Genomic DNA, 26,015 nt, shown 5'->3' on the forward strand with positions numbered 1-26,015 from the left:
TTTCTATATCCTATATTTTTCCAAACATCAAAGGGTTTTCATAATGAATTTCCTTTTATAAATAATGTACCTTTTGATCCTGCATTATAATTAGTAAAAAAAGGTATTTAACGAGCTATATAATAAATTTTTGTACAACAAAACACAAGTTATTTTGTTATTATTGTATTATATATTATATATTATATAATTATATTGTATATTTATATTATATATTATATATATTGTTTATTAACAACCAACAAGTTATTTTAGATAGTAATGATAGTTTTAGACTAGATTAGGTTACTTTAGCTGTTTAGTATTGCCCGTGATTATCAGTTGGAAGGTCGATGGTTCGTCTACAAACTTTCAGGTACCAAATTTTTACCTTTGAGTGACGCACGCGAAAAATTCTTAAGTTTCTCTAACAAAACGCGTGTGGCAACGAAATATAAAACAACCAAAGGGTCTGCTTGCACAACGAAACAAAGGAAGTTAAATTTGGAGAACTGGAAACTACAAATGGCATTGTTGGTTTCCATTGGAAACCAAATACAAAAATTAGTTTTTCATCCTCGAGTGAGAAGAGATGGCATCTTTTTCAGATATATGTTTCTATATGTTTTAACTTCAGTTCAGTTCTCTGCAGAGAAGTTAGGGAAAGGTCACTTCCAGTGCGTAGAAATAAAAGAATAATTATTATACAAAAGTGAATCGTTGTTGATCATTCATGAAACCCATTTTCTAACAGGCATGATCTCAAAATATTATTACTGCTCTGAACTGAACTATAATAAAACTAATGGTTATTTACTAATTGGACAAGAACCTTTTAATAAATGACGCCAATGCGGGTGACATGCCCATTTTGACACGAACACAAGTAGTAGTTTTATTGAATAAAACTGAGATTTTATCTAATAATAGATTATAATGTGTGAAAATAACTAAAATAACGATATCTATAAATCCTAATCACCTGTTTTCAATGTTAATGTCATCACAAAAATATCGCGTGTTTTATAATTAAAATTTACCTTCAAAGAAACGTATTTAATTTTCCTTGTCGCAGTTTTAATAAATATTTCATCAAACTAAACGAAATAAATCACGTTCGTGCAGATTGTAACAGAGTTTCAGCTGAAAAATACATCATGGCGCATGAAACACATCCTGGCAGTAAGTTCAAAGTAGTATGAGTCCACTGTGACACAGGCAAACGCAATAAGGGAACAAAACAGTTCGTAAAAAAATTCTTAATTAGTTCCAGCCAGTATTAATTAGTTATTAACTTGTATGCACGTGTTGCAATATTCATTACCAAGTTTTATGCATTGATAATGAACCAGAAGCCCTTCAGAGGGAAATAAACTTGAACGAGCTGAAGTCGTTGGAATAAAATTAATTATTCTGGTGAAAATCTTCGATTTTTGTTTGGTTTTAATAACTAATAATGGCGAAGGCGATCAAAGAAGTATAACAAATGAACTTTTCACCAGTATGACGTCACGCACAAATCACATCAAATTGTGCACATTGATACACTTAACTCTTTCACTGCCAGACAAATTAGAGAGTTTTGATTTGGGCGCTAAGATTTTATTTATTAAGTTTGTAATTATTCTGTGACGAATCGCAAGCAAGCTAAACTTGTAACGCAAAGTTTGAGATATCTCGTAGTTGGCGTAATTTTTATGAAAATCCTTAAAGGAATCAATAGAAATGCTAAATGTATTTGATAGAGCATTTTGCTTTGGGCACTAAAATTTTATTTATTAAGTTTATAATTATTATTAATTAACTTGTAATGCAAAGTTTGAGATATCTTGTAGTTGGCAATTTTGGTACACAGACACTTACTACGAGATATCTAAGCGTAATTTAGCGTAATTTAGCTAATTAGCGTAATTTTTATAAAAATCCTTAAAGGAATAAATAGAAATGCTAAATATATTTGATAGAGCATTTTACTCTGAGTACCAAGATTTCATTTATTAAGTTTATAATTATTCCTTGACGAATCGCAATCAATCTAAACTTGTAACATAAAATTTAAAATATCTCGTAATTGTCAATTTTGGAACACAGATGCTTACTATGAGATACCTCATAGGTGGCGTAATTTTTATGAATATCCTTAAAGGAATCAATAGAAAAAATATATTTGATAGGGCATTTTGCTCTGGGCACCAAGATTGTATTTCTTAAGTTTATAATTATTCCTTGACGAATCGCAACCAATCTAAACTTGTAACGCAAAGTTCAAAATATCTCTTAGTTGACAATTTTGGTACACAGACGCTTACTACGAGATATCTCATAGTTGGCGCAATTTTTATAAAAATCCTTAAAGCCAAATCCTTGGAGCCATTTTGCTCTGGGCACTAAGATTGTATTTATTAAGCTTATAATTATTCTGTGTCGAATCGCAACAAATTTAAACTTGTAACGTAAAATACAAAATATCTCGTAATTGTCAATTTTGGTACACAGACGCTTACTAAGAAATATCTCGTAGCTGACGTAATTTTTATGAATATCCTTAAAGGAATCAATAGAAAAAATATATTTGATAGAGCACTTTGCTCTGGGCACCAAGATTGTATTTATTAAGTTTATAATTATTCCGTGACAAATTGCAACCAATCTAAACTTATAATGCTAAGTTCGAGATATCTCATAATTGCCAATTTTGATACACAGACGCTTACTAAGAAATATCTCGTAGCTGACGTAATTTTTATGAATATCCTTAAAGGATTCGATAGAAAAAACATATTTGATAGAATATATTGCAAGAATATTTCGATATACCAGCAGTGTTGGTTTTCCACAGGGAGAGAAAGCATCGCATCCGGCGCGAATCGCATTTTCATAATGGCCACGGTGACAAGCCGTGGCCAGACGAACGAACGATTAATCATATCACGCAGTTGGAAAACGTCGGATAAGTTTGATCCCCTTTGAGTACGCTTGATTTACCGCGGCCGTGATACGTGTCGATACATCCAGCGCACGTGCTATCAGTCAGCGCGATTTATGATGGTAAATGCGGCAAAAAGGTTGGAAACTGGAGAACGTGGCGGTGGAGCGTTTCTTGAGTGAGTTTCCGCGTTCGAAAAAAAAAAAAAGACCACGGAGAACGTTGCTTGAGATAATTCTAATGGACTTGCGAAACGGTGGGCAATGTTATCAGAAATAATACTAATGAAACACAGCAAAGAGATGGATAATATTATCCAGAACAATCGCTGCAGCGTAGAAACAGTCGTAAAATCGTAGCTAAAATAATATTGGCAGTAGCTGGACGTAGAATACGATAATATTATTCAGAATCGTACTAATGATACGCTAAAATAAATAAAAGAGAATCATAGAAACAGAATAGTAACAATAATATAGTGTAATAAAATTGTAAAAAATGTTATTTGAAGTTTAATTATCAGAAGTGTTAAAAAAGATGGTATTATTGTGTATTCGTAAGTTATTTCATTAACTCTGGACGTAGAATACGATAATATTATTCAGAATCATACTAATGATACTTTAAAATAAATAAAAGAGAATCATAGAAACAGAATAGTAACAATAATATAGTGTAATAAAATTGTAAAAAATGTTATTTGAAGTTTAATTATCAGAAATGTTAAAGAAGATGGTATTATTGTGTATTCGTAAGTTATTTCATTAACTCTGGACGTAGAATACGATAATATTATTCAGAATCATACTAATGATATTTTAAAATAAATAAAAGAGAATCATAGAAACAGAATAGTAACAATAATATAGTGTAATAAAATTGTAAAAAATGTTATTTGAAAATTAACTATCAGAAATGTTAAAAAAGATGGAATTATTATGTATTCACGAGTGATTTTATTAAATTTGTAACTGCATCAGGATTTATCAACACATCGCCTATTATACTTCTCCAATTATACACCCCTCTGTTTCACTCGCGCGTCAGTGTTATTTTCTTCGTCTGACAATCTGCAGGCCCTGCTCCACAAGATACCGCCATTATTCGCTCTGTCTGACTATACAGGATCACGATGCTATTTGTCCGACTACGCCACCCTATTCTACTTGTCACGCTATATAACGTCTGTATTCTACTCGTTTGGCTTCGCCTATCTCCTCTACAGTCTGGTCAAACGCAGTATATAATCCAGCTGCTCTACCACCAACTGCTTCTAATATCGTAATCTGAATCGCACACTAATTACGTGTAATCTGTTTTATAACCTATTTGTTTAACCTTGACGATCGCTCTTTAGAATCCATCCTGTTTAACCGTGATCGTACGCTGATCGATGAAATTCCATGCGTTTCTGTTACTCGTCTGGGCATGTATGCACCTATTTCACTTCAGTCGTCAACTGACATACAGTAAAACCTGTTTTGGTGCGGTGGACAGGGACTTCAATCTTATTCCTTGGGAATCAGAGTGCCAGTATGGTAATAATTCTAATGTTATTGATTGGAAATAAAGTGTTCAATCTTATTTCTTGGAAATAAAGTATCAACGGTTGCGTGACAGTAAGGTGATGACTCTAATCTTATTGATTGGGAATATTTCTTAGGAATAAAGTATCAACAGGATGAGTGCCAGTAAGGTGACGCTAGTCTACTTATTGATACCTGTAATTGAGAATGTATTTGACATCACACGTACACGTCCGGAATTAAACGTCCCTTTCACTATCTGCTCGACGCAGCTCGTGTCACGTAAAATGTTATAAGGTGATTTAAAAAAAAATGCGAGTGAGCAATTGCTCATTCGACTCTTTATTTAATATTTGAAACACAAAGTATAATGTCGCGACGACTCTTATGCAGAGTTTTAACAGTATAGACTAAAGACTGGACAATTCCCAGGTCTTCTTATACTATGTAGTTTTAGGATGGTGGGGCAAGGAGTTCAATCTTATTTCTTGGGAATCAGAGTGCCAGTAGGATGATAATTCTAATCTTATTGATTGGAAATAAAGTCTTCAATCTTATTTGTTGGGAATAAAGTATCAACAGGTTGCGTGCGAGTAAGGTGATGACTCTAATCTTATTGATTGGGAATATTTCTTGGGAATAAAGTATCAACAGGATGAGTGCCAGGAAGCTAACTTTGGTTTAATTATTGATACCTCTGGTTGAAAATGTATTTGACATCACAATGACTTCAGTTCAAACTGGTATAAGATCGTCACTTATCAGGATAGCAGTTCAAGTGGAATTTTATAACTTCTTTCGTGGTACCATTGAGTACAGTAAAACCTGTTTTTATGCGGTGGATAGGAACCGCATAAAAGAAATCGTACAAAGAAATATTTGAAAATTTTACTAATACTTGCATATAATAAACAACTTTGTACGATATACTACCTAAAATTTTTTTTATGCAGCAGACAGGGACCGCATAAAAAAAGTCAAACTTAGAAAACACATCAATTATTTACGAAATGGATGAGAGAATGCTTTCAATTAAATGAAATAATTAAATTATACCTGGAGAAATTGTAAAAACATTTCATTCTTCATTGTACATATACATGGAGAAGTTTTCAAATTCCATTAAATGGTTCGCTGCTACTCGTCGTAATCCAAAACGCGCATCTTCTTCTGACGAATTGGTCCAAAATCGCTTTCGTCGCTTGAAGATAGGATTTCAATTGATTTGTTTTTTGGTACCATAACGAACAAAGCATCGCGAAGTCCAGATATATCGTCGTCAAGGAGACCACGTAATCAGAAATCGCATAAAAACAGATTTTACTGTACTGTGATCGTACGCAGATCGATTCAAAATTTCAGGCGATTCTGTTACTCGTCTGAGCATGCACGCACCTATTCCACTTCAATCGTCAACTGACATAAACTATATCTACGCATGTACTAATTTCACTTGTTACCAATTAACACGTTGACGCAAATGACGTCTATAACCGTCCAATCCTTAGCAATATGTAGGCAAATGACGGCTATAGCCGTCGTGCATATTGTAATCCATAAAAAAAGAATAGCGTTAGTACGAAGTGTAATTAATTATATTCTATTAACATACACTTGTTAATTATTGAGTCATATATCTAGAAAAAAGTGATAGCATGCCAGACAACATATTAGCTGGTTTTTTGAACAAATGACGATTACAACGATTATTTTGAAGTTTTTTGTGAAAGCTGTGGCCAAATGTGGCAATTTTCACTTCGAAACATACAACTTACATCCGATCTCATCTGGCAGTCATAAACAATCGAAAAAAAAGTGTTTCTGAGGGCAATCGTAGAGTCACAAATGTGCGTCAACGTGTTAATCGTAAACTGAAGAACGTTCCTTGCATTTATCGCTTCCCCCATCAGACGTACATCCACATATTTAATTTCTCATGAATTTACTCGTAAACTGGGATACTCGATACCTTTAAAAATTCCATCTCTGTTACTCTGATATTCGATCATCTGCTTATTTACATTTAATCAGAAGATAAATACACTGAGATGGGCTGCTTGTCCCAAAATCCAGGTCACCTTTGTTAGCGCACTGACAATAACGTACATTTGTTCCATTGTACTTATTACTATTCTAAATAGTAATAAACTGGAACAATGATGCTCCTTTGTGGCGCCATAAAGGTGGTCCTCTCTATACGTTACACCGTAACCTCGTCTCACGTGTCTGATCGTGAATACGGTCCCCTACGTGCCTGCCTGCACATCACTCTACTCTACTCAGCGATAACTCACACTCGTGCGTCAACCGTCTGACTGCATACATTCCCGTGCCACTAAGCGAGAGCAAGGTAATTTACTACTGGTTATTTCAAAGGATAAAATCTAAATCTATTACTCCAGCAAATATGGAACCTCAGCCGAAAATTTCTACCTGTTTCGTCTGTCCTAGTAACCTTTGTCGAAGTGAACTACATTAAGGTTACGAGTGTAAATCGATTATTTTTCTGAACGAACCAGAAACCATTCATAAATCTCTTTTCTTAGGGTATAAAATTTCATTTTTTCTAAATAGGATTTAAGTGGGGCAATAATGATAGTTAAAGAGATTATTCTGGTTGAAATTTCTGTGTGAACGATAGTTTATAACTTCACTGTTGGAAATGGGTTTTATAAATAATTAATAGTGATTTATTTTTCTGTAATGTTTGCACGCACTGGAATTTTTCTGGACCTTTGTCTTGCACTTCCTCTAGAGAACTGGACTAAAGTTAAAACATATAGAGTCGATAACCTAAAGCATTCTTATGTCTTTTATATAAACAAATTTTAGAAATATTTATCTATTAAGAAATGCCATCTCTTCTCACTCGTGGACAAGAGATTAATTTTTGTATTTGGCTTCCAACGAAAACCAACATTCACTTTTTGATCCTTCGATTTTTGATTGTTAAAGTCGAGGCGCTGCGCTCAGTTTGGGATACGTGGAATTCTTATGCGCGTTATACGAAGGCGTCAAAGAATTATCTGCAATACACCCTTCGTTGTCAAACTTTCCACAAACCAATGTGTATGTCTCATTCTCTACTACAGGTCCTGCTTTGTTATAAAATTTCTAAAATTGGAATTTAAAAAATTATCAAAAAACTTAGAAGTCCACAGCAGTCCAAAAGCATCATATTTTCACTACCAAAGTAAAATCGATACTGCAATGTTCACTGCAAAGTTCACTGCAAAGTAAAATCGACATTGCAAAGTTCACTGCAAAGTAAAATCGACACTGCAAAGTTCACTGAAAAGTAAAATCGACATTGCAAAGTTCACTGCAAAGTAAAATCGACACTGCAAACTTCACTGAAAAGTAAAATCGACATTGCAAAGTTCACTGCAAAGTAAAATCGACAGTGCAAAGTTCACTGCAAAGCAAAATCGACACTGCAAAGTTCACTGCAAAGTAAAATCGACACTGCAAAGTTCACTACAAAGTTCACTGCAAAGTAAAATCAACACTACAAAGTTCACTGCAAAGTAAAATCGACACTGCAAAATTCACTGCAAAATAAAATCGACACTGCAAACTTCACTGCAAAGTAAAATCGACACTGCAAAATTCACTGCAAAATTCACTGCAAAATAAAATCGACACTGCAAACTTCACTGCAAAATAAAATCGACACTGCAAAGTTCACTGCAAAGCAAAAACCTACGTATAACAACAGCAGAACATTAAAATACAAACAAACCTAGAACAATCTTTTCCAATTAATTTCTTGGTCACTCGCACAAGTTTTAATATTTGTTACACAAAGATGTAAAAGGGGTGTCCACGAAATAACGGGCGCAAAAATGATTGTACGCGTACGTCCAACGCGAAACGTATTGTCGCTGGGCTGTGTTTCCGAAAATTACAAATTCCTTCTCGTATTTTATTGTGCGACGGATGAAAAGTTGCGCGGACTCATCTGGCGCGAACGGTTGGGTCCGCCGCGGTGAAAGGCGTAATTTGTCGGACGTCGGAGGGCGCCGCGCGCTGGGTCGCTGAAATTTTTAATTCCTTGCGAGGAAACGCGGAGAAAAGCCCGGGCTCATTTGTTTCGAGGCAATTACGCCTGTACAATACACGGAGCGAAGGTCGCGCGTACACCTACGAAAAACCGAGCCGACAGAGAAACGGTGAAACAAATATCGTTAGGCGGCGAGTCCAAATATTTTCGTCGAGTTAAAAGAGAAAAGTAATTAGAAAATAACAGGCGAACGTTGCGACAAAACGGAAGATTGTGTTATTTAAAAACCTGAGGACTACCGTTTGAATGTATTCTTTGGCATGAGAAATTGTTGGATCGTGTAGGTCATTCTTTGATTAATTTTGCAAAATTAAATTAATACAAGTAGTAACGAAATTGTGCGAGTTGCAATGTTTATTTAAAAGAGAAAAGTAATTAGAAAATAACAGGCGAACGTTGCGACAAAACGGAAGATTGTGTTATTTAAAAACCTAAAGAGTAAGACTGTTTGAATGTATTCTTTGGAATGAGAAATTGTTGGATCGTGTAGGTCATTCTTTGACTAATTTTGCAAAATTAAGTTAATACAAGTAGTAACGAAATTGTGCGAGTTGCAATGTTTATTTAAAAGGGAAAAGTAATTAGAAAATAAGAGACGAACATTGCGATAAAACGAAAAATCGTGTTATTTAAAAACCTGAGGAGAACTGCTTGAATGTATTCTTTGGAATGAGAAATTTTTGGATCGTGTAGATCATTCTTTGACTAATTTTACACAATTAAGTTAATGCAAATAGTAACGTAATTTAATTATTAATGAAATTATGCGATAAAACGGAAGATTGTGTTATTTAAACACCTAAGGAGAACTGTTTGAATCTATTCTTTGAAATGAGAAATTATTGGATCATGTAGGTCATTCTTTGACTAATTTTGGAAAATTAAGTTAATACAAATAGTAACGAAATTGTGCGTTAAAACGGAAGATTGTGTTATTTAAAAAGCTGAGGAGAACCGTTTAAATCTATTCTTTGGAATGAGAAATTGTTGGATCATGTAGGTCATTCTTTGACTAATTTTGCAAAATTAAGTTACTACAAGTAGTAACGAAATTGTGCGAGTTGCAATGTTTAGGGTGAAACAAATATCGTTAGGCGGCGAGTCCAAATATTTTCGTCGAGTTAAAAGGGAAAATTAATTAGAAAATAAGAGACGAACGTTGCGACAAAACGGAAGATTGTGTTATTTAAAAACCTGAGGAGAACCGTTTGAATGTATTCTTTGGAATGAGAAATTGTTGGATCATGTAAGTCATTCTTTGACTTTTTTTGCAAAATTAAGTTAATACAAATAATATCGAAATTTAATTATTAATGAAATATATAAAACAAATATCGTTAGGCGACGAGACCAAATATTTTCGTCGAGTTAAAAGAGAAAAGTAATTAGAAAATAACAGACGAACAAACCTGAGGAGAACCGTTTAAATGTATTCTTTGGAATGAGAAATTGTTGGATCATGTAAGTCATTCTCTGACTTTTTTTGCAAAATTAAGTTAATACAAATAATTACGAAATTTAATTATTAATGAAATTGTGCGAGTTGCAATGTTTAGACGGTTAAACTTAGAAATGACTTCTTTCGTTCTTTATTGATATAAAATTCTCTTGCTCGCACTTTCCAAAATTCTATTTTAATATTTAACTTGTCAGCGCGAGGGAAGCTTTCACGTTTGCGGCGTTCCAGGTATGCGCCCCTCTGTAATTATTCCAAGCAATATATTTTCATTTAGCGGAACAGTAGCGACAAATTGGGCGTCTGATTTGTCTCAGCGGTTTTAATAAAAAAATATTCCGCATATTTCTAAAATCTACGGTTTCAAACATTTAAATCGCGAATGCTCGAAACAAAAAATAACAAACAAAATTTCTGCTGTCGATCATGCGTTAATAAATATTAGAAAATAATGTTTCTGTATTTTCATTTCAGGACTGATTGGTGCACGCAGGAAGAATAAAGACAGACAACAGATATGCAGACATTTCACCGTGCTTTTTCAATTCGGTGAGTTTTAATATTACAACGTTCCGCTACTAACAAATTAATGAAGGGAACACTGTTTTCCCTGAAATCCTGCTATTTTTTACAAGCTCTGCCTTTCGCCCAGAACATTTCTCTTCAGTCCTCAAAAAGCAAGCAAAATTTATGAAATTCCTCAAAAATTGCTAAAAAAACTTTGCAATTTTTCTTCATTTACCAAACGAAAAAATTCATATTTAAAAAATTGCTTAAATTTTATATATTTAATTTATTATATAAAATTGTTATAATCTGAATATGGAAAATAAAGATTCGATGGTGGAACGTATAGTACAGTAAGAGCACTAAAAGGATACAATACGACTTATCAAATGTGGATATGCATATACGAAAAATTCCAAGTCATGTGACATTATCGAAGGTTAAACGCCATTCACGGGTTTGTATCATCGCGTTCGTTCTATTGTTTCGTCGACAAAAGTTTTCGTACGGAAATCTCGAGCGCACACTGGCGCCCGCGATTCCATTACATTTCCCTTGAACCGTATCTACCATGAAAAAGGAACGAGTACGCATGACGTATGACGTGGATATTCCGATCTCGAGAGGTACGCAATCGAGAGAACGTGGCTCTCGATTCGCCAGCTGCGGCCCTTGAAATTCCCCGAAATTCTCCGGTTACGTCCGCCTCGAAACTGGTAATTGGTAAAATGCATTTCGACCGTACGCGCTGCTGGCGGACGAAAATTGTTTTAGAAAAGGATTTTCGAATTTCGAATATTCGATAATTGTAACGCAAAAATTTAATGGCGTATACGTGAATGAAAGACAATATTTGGAAAATGTTTCTTGGCGAACATGAGAAAGCATCTTTAGGAAATAAAAAAATGGATAAGTTGGCTTACTTCAAGATCTAACAAGAAAGACTTTTTAGGAAATAAAAAAATAGATAAATTGACTTACTTCAAGATCTAACAAGGAAGCATCTTTAGGAAATAAAAAAATAGATGAATTGACTTACTTCAAGATCTAACAAGAAAGCATCTTTAGGAAATAAAGAAATAGATAAATTAACTTACTTCAAGATCTAACAAGAAAGACTTTTTAGGAAATAAAAAAATAGATAAATTGGCTTACTTCAAGATCTAACAAGAAAGCATCTTTAGGAAATAAAAAAATAGATAAATTTTCAACTTACTTCAAGATCTAACAAGAAAGAATTTTTAAGAAATAAAAAAATGGATAAATTGGCTTACTTCAAGATCTAACAAGAAAGCATCTATAGGAAATAAAAAAATGGATAAATTGACTTACTTCAAGATCTAACAAGAAAGCATCTATAGGAAATAAAAAGATGGATAAACTGGCTTACTTCAAGATCTAACATTGCTTTTCTTCTTTTGTAAGAGTAAATCTTTATATGTACCATCTTTCCTTTTTATATATGTGCTTCTCTATTTTTATAATCTCATATTGAGTCAACTCTAACAATTCTTCGTTTCAAAAATATCTGAAGAAATGAAAAGTATATATTTTTACATTCATTTTCAAAAAACGTCGTACATGGACAACAAAATATAAATAAATTAGAAGAAAAATATAAATAAAGAACATTTATTCTACAGCGTATACACAAAACAGTGTTACTTGATAGACAACTTACTTTATACATATTTTATATAATATTCGTGGTTACTCTTCTAGCATATGAAACATCCTTCACGTTTCTGAAGTATCGATATCGCAGGAGCTACGTTTCCCTTACAGATTCTATACATACGTCATCTACCTACCAAAGGAAGCATTGAGTCAATACAGACTCGTCAGAATCATGAATTATTCTCAGAAAATGAACCTTTTTTTTACTGTTAAGTTTTAATACGCAAAAATGTATTTAATATAATCGATGACACATGTCATGTAATGTTGATGGCGAACAAAAGACTGATTAGTAAAAACGAAACCTAAAAAAAAGAAGATCTGATCACGACGATCATACACACACACCAAACAAACCGTGCACATCGATATCCTTAAATGCAGATTGGTCAAAAGCTCAGCCTTTGACTGAATTCTTTTTATTGCACTTAAATGTGTCTATGTCGAAGGACCACCCGCAGCTTGTGGGATTGAATAACTCGATAGATTTGCTGTTAATTAAAACTTTTAATTTCAATTAGTTGTCTGCTTCTTGTTTACTACTTGACTAATTCCAACACTGGTTTTGTACTTTCTGCTTTTAAATTCTAATACTTCTCTAGAAGCCACTTCGTTATCCCTTCCAGTACTGTTGGTACATTTGTAGAGAAGGGATAACAAAGCTGTTGGTTCCAATGGTGGTGGCAACTGTCTGCTCACCATTATGCAGGCGATCACTTACTGGTCCCAAACATTTCACGACCAGAAATTCACTGAACACCTCTTTTTACGACAGGATAATTGCTATTGAGAATTAAAGCATGACTAAACCTACTAAATTAAAGAACGTAAAGTCACATACCATCTATGATTGAAAAATATGATGATGAAAAATAGTCTTTACCTGGGATTCTATCATAAAATTAGCTGTCGCACTCTCTAACACAGACAAAAATAAAAGTATTATTTAGTTAAAAAGAAAACGGAAACAATTTCCAACAATAAAGTCACGTACCATCTAAGATTACTATACAGATAGTACAACTAAAATTCTTCTCAAAAATAGTTTTTACCTGGGACTCTGTCATAAAATTAACTGTCATCCTCTCTAACACAAACAAAAATAAAAATATTATTTAGTTAAAAATAAAACGGAAACAATTTCCAACAATGAAGTCACGTACCATCTAAGACTACTATACAGATAGTACAACTAAAATTCTCCTCAAAAATAGTTTTTACCTGGGACTCTGTCATAAAATTAACTGTCATTCTCTCTAACACAAACAAAAATAAAAATATTATTTAGTTGAAAATAAAACGGAAACAATTTCCAACAATGAAGTCACGTACCATCTAAGACTACTATACAGATAGTACAACTAAAATTCTCCTCAAAAATAGTTTTTACCTGGGACTCTGTCATAAAATTAACTGTCACCCTCTCTAACACAAACAAAAATAAAAATATTATTTAGTTAAAAAGAAAAAAGGAACAATTTCCACCAAAACACGAATAATCTCGAAATACACTCACCCATCGTTGCCCCCAACGACGTTTGTCGATCGTTCAGCGCCGTACATAACTCGATTACGACGCGATAAAACTGCCAGACCGACGAAAATCCACGCAGTCACGACTGAATTAGGGAACTGTCGAATCTAACGGTGGTAATCCGTTTCCTGCTATAGTCAGTTCACCGCTTCCGCCGTCGACTCGGTTCACGGGCTCCTCCTTTGAATTCGAGACGCCGCGGCGGCTACCTGGGCCGCTGCTGTTACTCTTCGAGACGTCTGCCAGCGCATTTGCCTTCTCCACTGGCCGCGTGCACTAACTACTACACACGCAGCGTCGAAATAGCGTCGAAACAGCGTCGTTCGATACGTCTGCGTCAAGTTTCATGGTAGTTGCCGGGCGAACTCGACTGGATAATCTTGTTAACGACTGAGCACGGTTAATCGTTCGATGGTTAAGGAAAGCATCAGGTTACGGGACGACTACGACGATGTCACGTAAGATGTTATAAGGTGATTTTTTAAAATAAAATGCGAGCGAGCGATCGCTCACTCGATTCTTTATTATTATATTTGAAATACAAAGTATAATGTCGCGACAACTTTTATCAAGAGTTTTAACAGTATAGATCGGCAGATTAATTGAGACTAAAGACTGGACAATTCCCAGGTCTTCTTATGGTACGTAGTTTTAGGGTGGTGGAGCAAGGACTTCAATATTATTTCTTGGGAATCAGAGTGCCAGTATGGTGATAATTCTAATCTTATTGATTGGAAATAAAGTGTTCAATCTTATTTCTTGGGAATAAAGTATCAACACGATACGTGCGAGTAAGGTGATGACTCTAATCTTATTGATTGGGAATATTTCTTAGGAATAAAGTATCAACAGGATGAGTGCCAGTAAGGTGACGCTAGTCTACTTACTGATACCTGTAATTGAGAATGCATTTGACATCACACGTACACGTCCGGAATTAAACGTCCCTTTCACTATCTACTCGACGCAGCTCGTGTCACGTAAAATGTTATAAGGTGATTTAAAAAAAAATGCGAGTGAGCAATTGCTCATTCGACTCTTTATTTAATATTTGAAACACAAAGTATAATGTCGCGACGACTCTTATGCAGAGTTTTAACAGTATAGACTAAAGACTGGACAATTCCCAGGTCTTCTTATACTATGTAGTTTTAGGATGGTGGGGCAAGGACTTCAATCTTATTTCTTGGGAATCAGGGTGCCAGTAGGGTGATAATTCTAATCTTATTGATTGGAAATAAAGTCTTCAGACTTATTTCTTGGGAATAAAGTATCAACAGGATGAGTGCCAGGAAGCTAACTTTGGTTTAATTATTGATACCTCTGGTTGAAAATGTATTTGACATCACAATGACTTTAGTTCGAACTGGTATAAGTCCGTCACTTATCATGATAGCAGTTCAAGTGGAATTTTGTAATTTTTAAACTTACTTCGTGGTTCAAAACTTTTTTCGTGGTACCATTGAGTACAGTAAAACCTGTTTTTATGCGGTGGATAGGGATCGCATAAAAGAAATCGTACAAAGAGATATTTGGAAATTTTACTAATACTTGCATATAATAAAGAACTTTGTACGATATACTACCTAAAATTTTTTTTATAAGGCGGACAGGGACCGCATAAAAAAAGTCGCACTTAGAAAACACATCAATTATTTACGAAATAGACGAGAGAATGCTTTCAATTAAATGAAATAATTAAATTATACCTGGAAAAATTGCAAAAACATTTCATTCTTCATTGTACATATACATGGAGAAGTTTTCAAATTACATTAAATAGTTCGCTGCTACTCGTCGTAATCCAAAACGCGCATCTTCTTCTGACGAATTGGTCCAAAATCGCTTTCGTCGCTCGAAGATAGGATTTCAATTGATTTGTTTTTTGGTACCATAACGAACAAAGCATCGCGAAGTCCAGATATATCGTCGTCAAGGAGACCACGTAATCAGAGTTCGTTAAATTATCGTCGCACATTAAACTGGTGCCAACGTTGCTGAGATTCATATACCGCATAAAAATAAATCGCACGAAAAAAGTTGCACAAAAACAAAATCTCATAAAAAAGGACCGCACAAAAGCTAGTTTTACTGTAATTTAGATAAACAGTGATCAACTGTGTTACTTGTAAGATGGTCGTAGCGGCATTCACTCATGTTTTATCGTTCGTACAATGTGTTGAAGGTTCAATTATGTTGTGATTGACTGGCTATTAGATAATATGAAATGAAGATGGAAATTGGTAATGGCAGCTATTCTTAGCGTTGAAATAGTGGAAAATTATTGATGGACATTAAGAAATATTTCTGAAAGCATTCACGAATAAAAGTCATAAACTGGTTTAACCAATAGGATGTTTTAATCCATCGCTATTTACAGTCGTCTCTCAACATGTAATAAAATATCAAAACACACAGATACAGGACTAAACATCTACAAAGAGTAGAAAAATAGAGAATTTGCAGTTACAAATCGTACATAGAATTGTGTGCTTAAAATAGAGATAATAATTATTGTTGTTAATCTCAATTAGGCAAACTTTTTGAGTAAAAATACAACAAGAAAGCAGAAAATATAAGATTATATAAAATGCACAGAGAGAGAAAAGAAAAATAGAGCGTTTGTGGTTTACGTATTACAGATTGAACCATATGGTTTATCCTTTAAACACGGCGGAAGTAGGAGTTTGCGAACGCGAGATCTGCTGCAAAACGGCCGCGATCGGTACTTTAGCTGGTTCCAGATGCGCTACATTTGCTTTTCCGTTTATAGTGGTGGAAAGTAACATCCGATGGAAAGTAATATCATATCTGAAAGTAATATGAAATGAACGGAAATAAGGTGAAACGGCTTCCACAGTAGATGTGTTTCAACTGTGCTCGCGTATCGTCGATGATACTCGGAAGCTTTCAATAGTAGGAAGTATAAACAATATCTACTAAGTTACAATTTTTTTAGTACACACGTGTAACACACTTATTTATTTATTTCTACAAACAATTTACAATCATTTGAACCAAAAATAACGTAGATAGAAATTAATCAACAATTTAAGAAGGTAACTTTAACATCCAATAAAAAATGTATAATAAACAGAATAATAAAATATTATTGTAAAAAAATTTCGTTCACTTTAAAATTAATGTTGAGTCTCTAACTTCGCCTTGCTTATTGGTTGGTTAGAATACCAAGCACATCTTTTTTGATTGTTTTTAATATTTTAGATTAGGATACGTTGGGTGAATTACTTGTTCATAGTACTTAGCTATGACCTGATTGTAACTTAGTTTAATACTAATTCTATTTTACACTTTTTAAATAAATAAAACTTACATGCGAACTATATTTTAGCGATCAGCCAATCAGCTTGCTACCCCTCCTTTGGTATGGAAGTGGTAGCCACCTGGTAGTAGGGGTAAGACCCCAGAAGGAACTGCTTGGTCTACGCGGTCAGGTGACATGTTGGTTAGGCTTTTTCGAGGTTATGACACGTCATTAGCTATCAAGTTAAGGCATTAATAGTGAGAATCGTTAAAAATTCCAAAGCAACCTTTAAGGCCCTAATCCTGACACTTGGGAAAATTAAAGAAATAAAAAAAGGTAAGAAACATTTGAAAATTCTTAAAAATAGCTAGTTGATCGCGTTCGTACCATAAATTTATTTTTAATGAAAAAGGCGACCATTGCCGTGATGCGATAATTAAGGTAGACATACAAGTAGAAATAATCAATCATAAAACGTGAAATATAATTTACGATAAGTAAGCAATAGAAATGGATCGCGAAGTAAATTTTCGAGGGCATTAAAACTTGTTTTCAATGAAGACGGCGACCATAGCCGTGACGCAAAAATTAAAGTAATCATATCAGTAAAAATAGTCATTCATAAAACATGAAATACAATTTACGATGAAAGAGCAATGAAAATAGATCGCGAAGTAAATTTTCGGGGGCATTGAAACTTGTTTTCAATGAAGAAGGCGACCTCTGTCGTGATGCGACAATTACTGTAAACACACAAGTATAAATAATCATTCATAAAATAATGAAATATAATTTACGATAAATGAGCAATAAAAATAATAACATAAACATACCAGTAAAAATAGTCATTCATAAAACATGAAATACAATTTACGATGAATGAGCAATGAAAATAGATCGCGAAGTAAATTTTCGGGGGCGTTGAAACTTGTTTTCAATGAAGAAGGCGACCATAGCCGTGACGCAAAAATTAAAGTGAACATATCAGTAAAAATAGTCATTCATAAAACATGAAATATAATTTACGGTAAAAGAGCAATGAAAATAGATCGCGAAGTAAATTTTCGGGGGCATTGAAACTTGTTTTCAATGAAGAAGGCGACCACTGTCGCGACGCGACTATTACAGTAAACACACAGGTATAAATAGTCATTCATAAAACATGAAATACAATTTACGATGAATGAGCAATGAAAATAGATCGCGAAGTAAATTTTCGGGGGCATTGAAACTTGTTTTCAATGAAGAAAGCGACCACTGTCGTGATGCGACAATTACTGTAAACATAATAAGTAGAAATAGTCATTCGTAAAACATGAAATGCAATTTACGACAAATGAACAATGAAAATAGATCGCGAAGTAAATTTTCGAGGACATCGAAACTTGTTTTCAATAAAGAAGGCAACCATAGCCATGATGCAACAATTAAAGTAAACATACCAGTAAAAATAGTCATTCATAAAACATGAAATACAATTTACGATAAATAAGCAATAGAAATAGATCGCGAAGTAAATCTTCGAGGACATTGAAAATTGTTTTTAATGAAGAAGGCGACATACAAGTAAACGTACAAGTAGAAATAGACGTTCATAGAACATGAAATACAATTTACGATAAAAGATCAATGAAAATAGATCGGGAGGTAAATTTTCGAGGACAATGAAAATAGATCGCGAGGTAAATTCTCGAGGACACTGAAAATTGTTTCGTCAACGGAATGAAATTTTACGGCTGGCGAAACGATTCGTTGCTCGCGAACTTGGAACAATTTCACCGTGATCCGGCGATTAATTCGGCCGTTTGTAGATTTCCGAGATTCCCAAGGAGCGAAGGGGGTGGCGGTGGGTGGGTGTTTGTAATTGAACGGAGTCCAATGCATGCTGGGGAGGGGAATTTTCAGCTGGCCACCTAATTCAAGGCGAATCGATGTCTCGAGTCGCATCCGATGCCAGGAAGCCGGCGCAATCCAGGAAACAGGTTTCCCTGCGTTTCAGACACTCCCACGTGCTTCCCGCTAACGGATTGCCTCTGTTCCAGGGATCGACGCGTTCAGCTTAGGATTATTTAGATTTGGGATTCAACGGCTGATTCGGAACAACGGTATTGGCCCGCGTTCTGGTCACCAGAAACGTTTTACGTATTAGGAAATCGTGCGACCAGTTTTATTGGCCAATGGAAGGAGGATTATTGACAGAGTTCGAAATACCATGAAAATTGTAAAATATGCTCACTCTAATGGTGGAAAACGTCCCAACAGTTTATTATAATAGAATAAAGTTGGATGATCGGTTAATTACCCTAGAGACTGCAGTTTTCGAGCATTAAATATTCAAGTGACTCTGAAAAATTATGTGGGCGGTTAAAGTGAATGGAATTAATGGTAACAGAAGAAACTATGGTAGTGTATATTTAATTTTAATCAATTAAAAGTGTTACAAAGAAATATTCATTCCTTACTAAAATTCAACTAATGATTTTATTAAATTTTGTATAGTATAAATTATATGTGACATATTTTATAATATAAATATTTATACTATATAAATAGTAATATTATAAAATAGTAGAAGTTAACTATAAAATTTAAGCGCAATCTGATTTCTTTTTTTAATTTTTCCAGGAAAAATTGAATTTAGTAAAATTAAACACTGGAATGCAATTAAAAATGAAATATTATTTGCTGATATTTTATTTTCCAAGACTTTTAAACGAATTATATTCCACATCGAAGTAGCAATCAATACTAAGAAAATTTATCAGCACTAAAGGAAGCGAATAAATATGTTATTTTAAATCGGAAAAAAAACCGGTTTCATTCAATTGTGAAAATTTAAACGTCTGAATGGCAGAAACGATCGCCTTTAACGGTACCAGTGGGAATTTGCATGTGTGTTTCCATCGAAAATTTCAGTGCGCAGCAAAGTATGGTAAAACGAGCCCGTTAAAATGGACGTTCTCGTTTCGCATAAATCCAACCGACATTTTCCGGGATCACGAGCGCAATAAACATTGATCAGCCTCGTTATTTAGACCGTGACGGTATAAAATGGCTACGAAACGGAGCCGAAAGTCGATCGTTAAATCGATCACCTTTGCTATCCTCCGTTCAATTCTCGGAAGATTATGCTTTAAGTCGCGAACGTGCTATGAAAACACATTCCAGCAAAAACTTTCGCCAAATAAAATAACTACAACTCGTTCTATTAACAAAACTTTTTTTCTATTAATTCTCTTACATTCAAAAGCTTTACTGCCATCATTTTCAGAATAATTCTAATTTACTTCAATTTTTATTAATACTTCCTATGCCTTCCAAAATCATTAACAAAAATAAGGAATATTCTGTCAACTCTGCAGAGAAACATGTGACTCTTTTCAAAGACCTCAAATAATTTATTTCCATCGTTAAAAACACATACAAAAATTTCAAAATATTATTTAACAAGAAATGTTTCGATACCAAATTGTTCACACAATATTTCCCCGGTTACAGGTACCAAAAGGCACTTGTTAGCGACGAATAGAAAAGTTAAAAACACATACAAAAATCTCAAAATGTTATTTAACGAAAAATATTTCGATACCAAATTATTCGCGTACTATTTCATCAGTTACAGGTTTCCATTATGATAAGCAATTTATCTCACGAGTACTGCTTATTTACCAAAACGTAGAGTCGAGGATATATATCGTAAATACCAAAAGGCACTTGTCAGCGACATACAAAAATCTCAAAATGTTATTTAACGAGAAATGTTTGGATACCAAATTGTTCACACAATATTTTCCCAGTTACAGGTTTCCATTATGATAATCAATTTATCTCAGGAGTATTACTTATTTACCAAAATGTAGAGTCGAGGATATACATCGTAAATACTAAAAGGCACTTGTCAGCGTCGAATAGGAAAGTTAAAAACATATACAAAAATCTCAAAATGTTTCGATACCAAATTGTTCACGCAATATTTCCTCAGTTACAAGTTTCCATTATGATAATCAATTTATCTCACGAGTACTGCTTATTTACCAAAATGTAGAGTCAAGGATATATATTGTAAATACTAAAAGGCACTTGTCAGCGACGAATAGAAAAGTTAAAAACACATACAAAAATCTCAAAATGTTTCGATACCAAATTGATCACGCAATATTTCTTCAGTTACAGGTTTCCATTATGATAATCAATTTATCTCACGAGTACTACTTATTTACCAAAATGTAGAGTCGAAGATATATATCGTAAATACCAAAAGGCACTTGTTAGCGACGAATAGAAAAGTTAAAAACACATACAAAAATCTCAAAATGTTATTTAACGAAAAATGTTTCGATACCAAATTGTTTACACAATATTTCCTCAGTTACAGGTTTCCATTATGATAATCCATTTATCTCACGAGTACTACTTATTTACCAAAATGTAGAGTCGAGGATATACATCGCCAAAAGGCATTTGTCAGCGACGAATAGAAAAGTTCGAAAGAGCACGGTTTAAGTCTGCTGTTGTAGAAACGTCCGAGCGGAACGGACGCGACTCGCGTAGGTTATTCGAAAGTTTATACGTCTCGATGGCATTGTGTCCATGGGCCATTATTTCCCCGCGGGAACGATAGGCCGTGCCAAAGTGGTTTGGCTGACGCTCGAATTATGCAGTCCTTACGGCTGACCCATGCAGAGTTGCGCTACTGGCTGAACCGCGAGGCCAACTTTGGTTTTCTCTGGTTCACGATCGGCTCCGCCTTCGGACAGAACTACCCACAATCCTCGACGACGAACAGCGCCACGCATACAAAGGGGGACCGCTACTTTATGCGGAATTCTGGGTTCACCAGGAAATTGCATTTAGAGTGAAGTACTGATGCCGTACGTGCGCCTCTGCAGAAGGGCAGTTATTGTAATTATTTGATCTATATGAAAATCGGAACCGATACTACTCGACCTGCTTTCAGTCTGACGTATAATAATAATCTGGCTTGTACGTTGATTCCACTTAAGGAGATTTAATGGATATATTTGATTTTTTCTAGTTTATGAATTTCATTATTGAATATGAAACTTAAAGGATATTTTAGTTTAATTATTAATTATTTAATTAATTATTCTTTCTTAGAAATTTTGAAATTTTTATTACCCGAGATTTCTATCCTGCATCATGTTGCATAATAATAGTTGCATAATAATTAGAAAAATTGTTAAAATTTATGTAATCGTAATTTCTTTGATTTCGACGATTAAGTATAATTTTTAATTGATTAGCGAAAAGATCCTGCTTTCAGTCTGGCGTACAGTAATAATCTGGCTTGTAAGTTGATTCCACTTAAGGAGATTTAATGGATATATTTGATTTTTTCTAGTTTATGAATTTGATTATTGAATATGAAACTTAAAGGATATTTTAGTTTAATTATTAATTATTTAATTAATTATTCTTTCTTAGAAATTTTGAAATTTTTATTACCCGAGATTTCTATCCTGCATCATGTTGCATAATAATAGTTGCATAATAATTAGAAAAATTGTTAAAATTTATGTCATCGTAATTTCTTTCATTTCTACGATTAAGTATAATTTTTTATTGACCAGAAAAAAGATCCTGCTTTCAGTCTGACGTATAATAATAATCTGGCTTGTACGTTGATTCCACTTAAAGAGATTTAATGGATATATTTGATTTGTTCTAGTTTATGGACTCGATTGTTGAGTACGATGCTTAAAGGATATTTTAGTTTAATTCTTAATTTATTATTTAATTAATTATTCTTTTTTAGAAATTTCGAACTTTTCATAACCTGAGATTTGTATTATGTTTCTAAGCATTATTGGAGAAATAGATGAATAGTTAGTTGTACAGTAATTAGAAAATATGTCAGAATTTATGTAATCGTAATTTCTTTCATTTCTACGATTAAGTATAATTTTTTATTGACCAGATAAAAGATCCTGCTTTCAGTTTGACATACAATAATAATCTAGCTTGCTGTACGTTGATTCCACTTAAGGAGATTTAATGGATATATTTGATTTGTTATAGTCTATGGATTTAATTATTGAATATGGAACTTAAAGGATATTTTAGTTTCATTATTGATTTATTAATTAATTATTCCTTCCTAGAAATTTCGAACTTTTTATAACCTGAGATTTCTATCATATTTCTAAGGATTATTGGAGAAATAGTTGAATGGTTAGTTGTACAATAATTAGAAAAAAATATTAAAATTTATATAATCGTAATTTCTTTCATTTTTACGATTAAGTATGATTCTTAATTATATCTGAAAAATATATTATATATTTGATTTGTTCTAATTTATGGACCCGATTATTATTAGTACAATATTACTTATTAGTACAATATTACTATTATTTAGTACAATACTTAAAGGATATTTTAGTTTAATTTTTAATTTATTATTTAATTAATTATTAATTCTTAGAAATATTGAACTTTTTATAACTCGAGATTTCTATCCTGCATCATGTTTGTAAGGATTATTGGAGAAATAGTTGAATGGTTAGTTTTATAATAATTAGAAAAAATGTTAGAATTTATGTAATCATAATTTCTTTCATTTCTACGATTAAGTATAATTTTTGATTGACCAGAAAAAAGATTCGAATACTCGTTAACTTTTGGGAATAAATCTATTCTATTCTAAAATTTTGTAATACGCAAAGAAAATATGTAATTTTCTATAAATCTTTAACATTATCTACTAAAGTTTTAAATTCGTATACATCTCGATAATTTGTTTTTAAACTGTTCCCAATATTTTATAAAAATTATTTCCATCTTCTCTTCCATCGATCACAGATAATACTGCTAGATATTAATTTTATTTATTGAAAAATGTTTCGTTATAACTCTTTTCAGACAATATACCCAATCATTTATTTACAGAAAAGACAAAATATTCTCAAGATTAATAAAAAAATTATCAAAATTCCGTTACAACCACGAATCGATAGTAACTGTTCAACTGTTCAGCTGTTCGACTTTCCTGTTTGACTCGAAGAAATCTGATTCGAACTAAACGCGAGTCCCAAGCCATCAAATCATAGCGTAGAAACGTAGAACAGAGTGCAATTACATGAAGCTTTACCGATGCGATCCGTGACTGGTCGGACGATTGGAAATCCTGACCAGGTACGTGCTGGCGACCACCTATTAGCTGCTCACCTAGCTGGATCGTACACACGCGATTTACTCGGACGTTGTAGATAAATTTCTGCAGACGCCGCGGCCAATTCCCCTGGAACGTAATCCCCCGATTACTCGATCAAATCGCCGACAGCGTACAATCTAAGGGCCTCGTCTACGTCTTTTAATGAGTTATCACCACTGAACGATCCCTTTTCGATTTCTTTCTCATTTTATACCATCGACGCTATTTCTAGTAAAAAGTAATCATATTTTCCAATTAGCGAGATTTTGTCTTTTAGAGATTTATGCGTGTTGCTAGCTGAATGTCCAATGAGATTAAATGTGATTAATTAATTTGTTGTGGTATGTATAATGTATTGAACTATATGGTTTGTTAAATCATTTTTTTTTATATATAGATTTAGTTTTAGTTTTTCTCATTTTATATAGTTTTAGTTTAACTATTTTTTCATTATATATAGTTTTAGTTTAACTTTTTCTCATTTTATATAGTTTTAGTTTAACTATTTTTTCATTATATATTGTACATTTTTAGTTTAACTTTTTCTCATTTTATATAGTTCTAGTTTAACTTCTTCTCATTTTATATAGTTTTAGTTTAACTAATTTTTCATTATATACATTTTTAGTTTAACTATTTCTTCATTATATACATTTTTAGTTTAATTTTTTCTCATTTTAAATAGTTTTAGTTTAACTATTTTTTCTTTATATACATTTTTAGTTGAACTATTTCTTCATTATATACATTTTTAGTTTAACTTTTTCTCATTTTAAATAGTTTTAGTTTAACTATTTTTTCATTATATACATTTTTGGTTTAACTTTTTCTCATTTTATATAGTTTTAGTTTAACTATTTTTTCATTTTATACATTTTTAGTTTAACTTTTTCTCATTTTATATAGTTTTAGTTTAACTATTTTTTCGTTATATACATTTTCACTTTTCTTTTTTTTTTTACTATGTACATTTTTAGAGAATAATGCGATTTCTGTCGTAGCCACGTACCAACTAGCTCCTTCTCTACTGCGATCGTTAAGTCTGATAGAAAACAATCAAACGCCACTCGAGCTCGTAACAATCCAGTCACAAATGCAAGTTGATCTAACGTAAAGTTTTACAAATTGGAAAATTGCCTTTTTAATTGGAAAATTGGTAAGATTTTTAGAGCCATCAAATTGAAGCTGTTTGGTGACAGTTGTGTTTATCTGAATAACTAGTAGAAAGATGGCATGTATTTTGAATAAAGTAGGACTTTAAATTTAGTCAGTTGTTTAATTTAGTAAATTGTGTGAAATTTTTGTCAAATTTATTCAATTAATTGAAAAGTGTGTTCGTGAAAATTAGATAAATTTATTCATAGAATTAAACAGTACTTAGTAACATTTTTTATGTCAGGCACAAAATTATTAATAAAGTGAACGATTTAAATTGTTACAAGCATCAGTTTTCTTACCAATTTTTTATACTGTGAATGTTTATTTAACTGAAAAATTGCATTGAAACAAAAGTGTGTCAAATCAATATCTGCAGTGATTTTCGCAAAAACACTTTACAACGCTTCACTTGGTACACTCTGTAGATGCGCATTAATTCATGTTCCGCTGAAATAATGTACTTTAGGTTAAGAAGCTTCAACACTTAACTTAAGCCTGCAGCGCAAGAAGGTAATGCTTGCAATTAATCTTCTTACAGAAGATTCTCGTACTAAAATACTAAGCAAATTTACGTAAATATTAAATAATATCGATTTGTCTACAGATTCAAGTACATATATATTTATGTAACATATTGAGAAGAGAAAGATATTGCAAACAAAGTTATGTACGTGTAACAGATATATAAAAAGGTAAATTTCTCTTCAGTTTTGTACATAAATCATTTTAGAAAATTATGAATTTGAGTAA

General features: G+C 33.0%; 1 long non-coding RNA gene across 1 annotated transcript in view; it reads left to right on the top strand.

The window, feature by feature from the left end:
• The window catches only part of LOC143430610 (uncharacterized), a 197,243-nt gene extending 183,419 nt beyond the window's left edge, over positions 1 to 13,824 (top strand). The window contains exons 2-3 of the long non-coding RNA XR_013102639.1: positions 10,425 to 10,499; positions 13,806 to 13,824. This is a non-coding gene — a long non-coding RNA (uncharacterized LOC143430610). The remainder of the gene's footprint in view (positions 1 to 10,424; positions 10,500 to 13,805) is intronic.
• The last annotated feature ends 12,191 nt before the right edge of the window (positions 13,825 to 26,015 follow it).

The sequence above is a fragment of the Xylocopa sonorina genome, chromosome 15 (genome assembly GCF_050948175.1).
Source record: "Xylocopa sonorina isolate GNS202 chromosome 15, iyXylSono1_principal, whole genome shotgun sequence".
In the NCBI taxonomy this organism is placed as follows: Eukaryota; Metazoa; Arthropoda; class Insecta; order Hymenoptera; family Apidae; genus Xylocopa; species Xylocopa sonorina.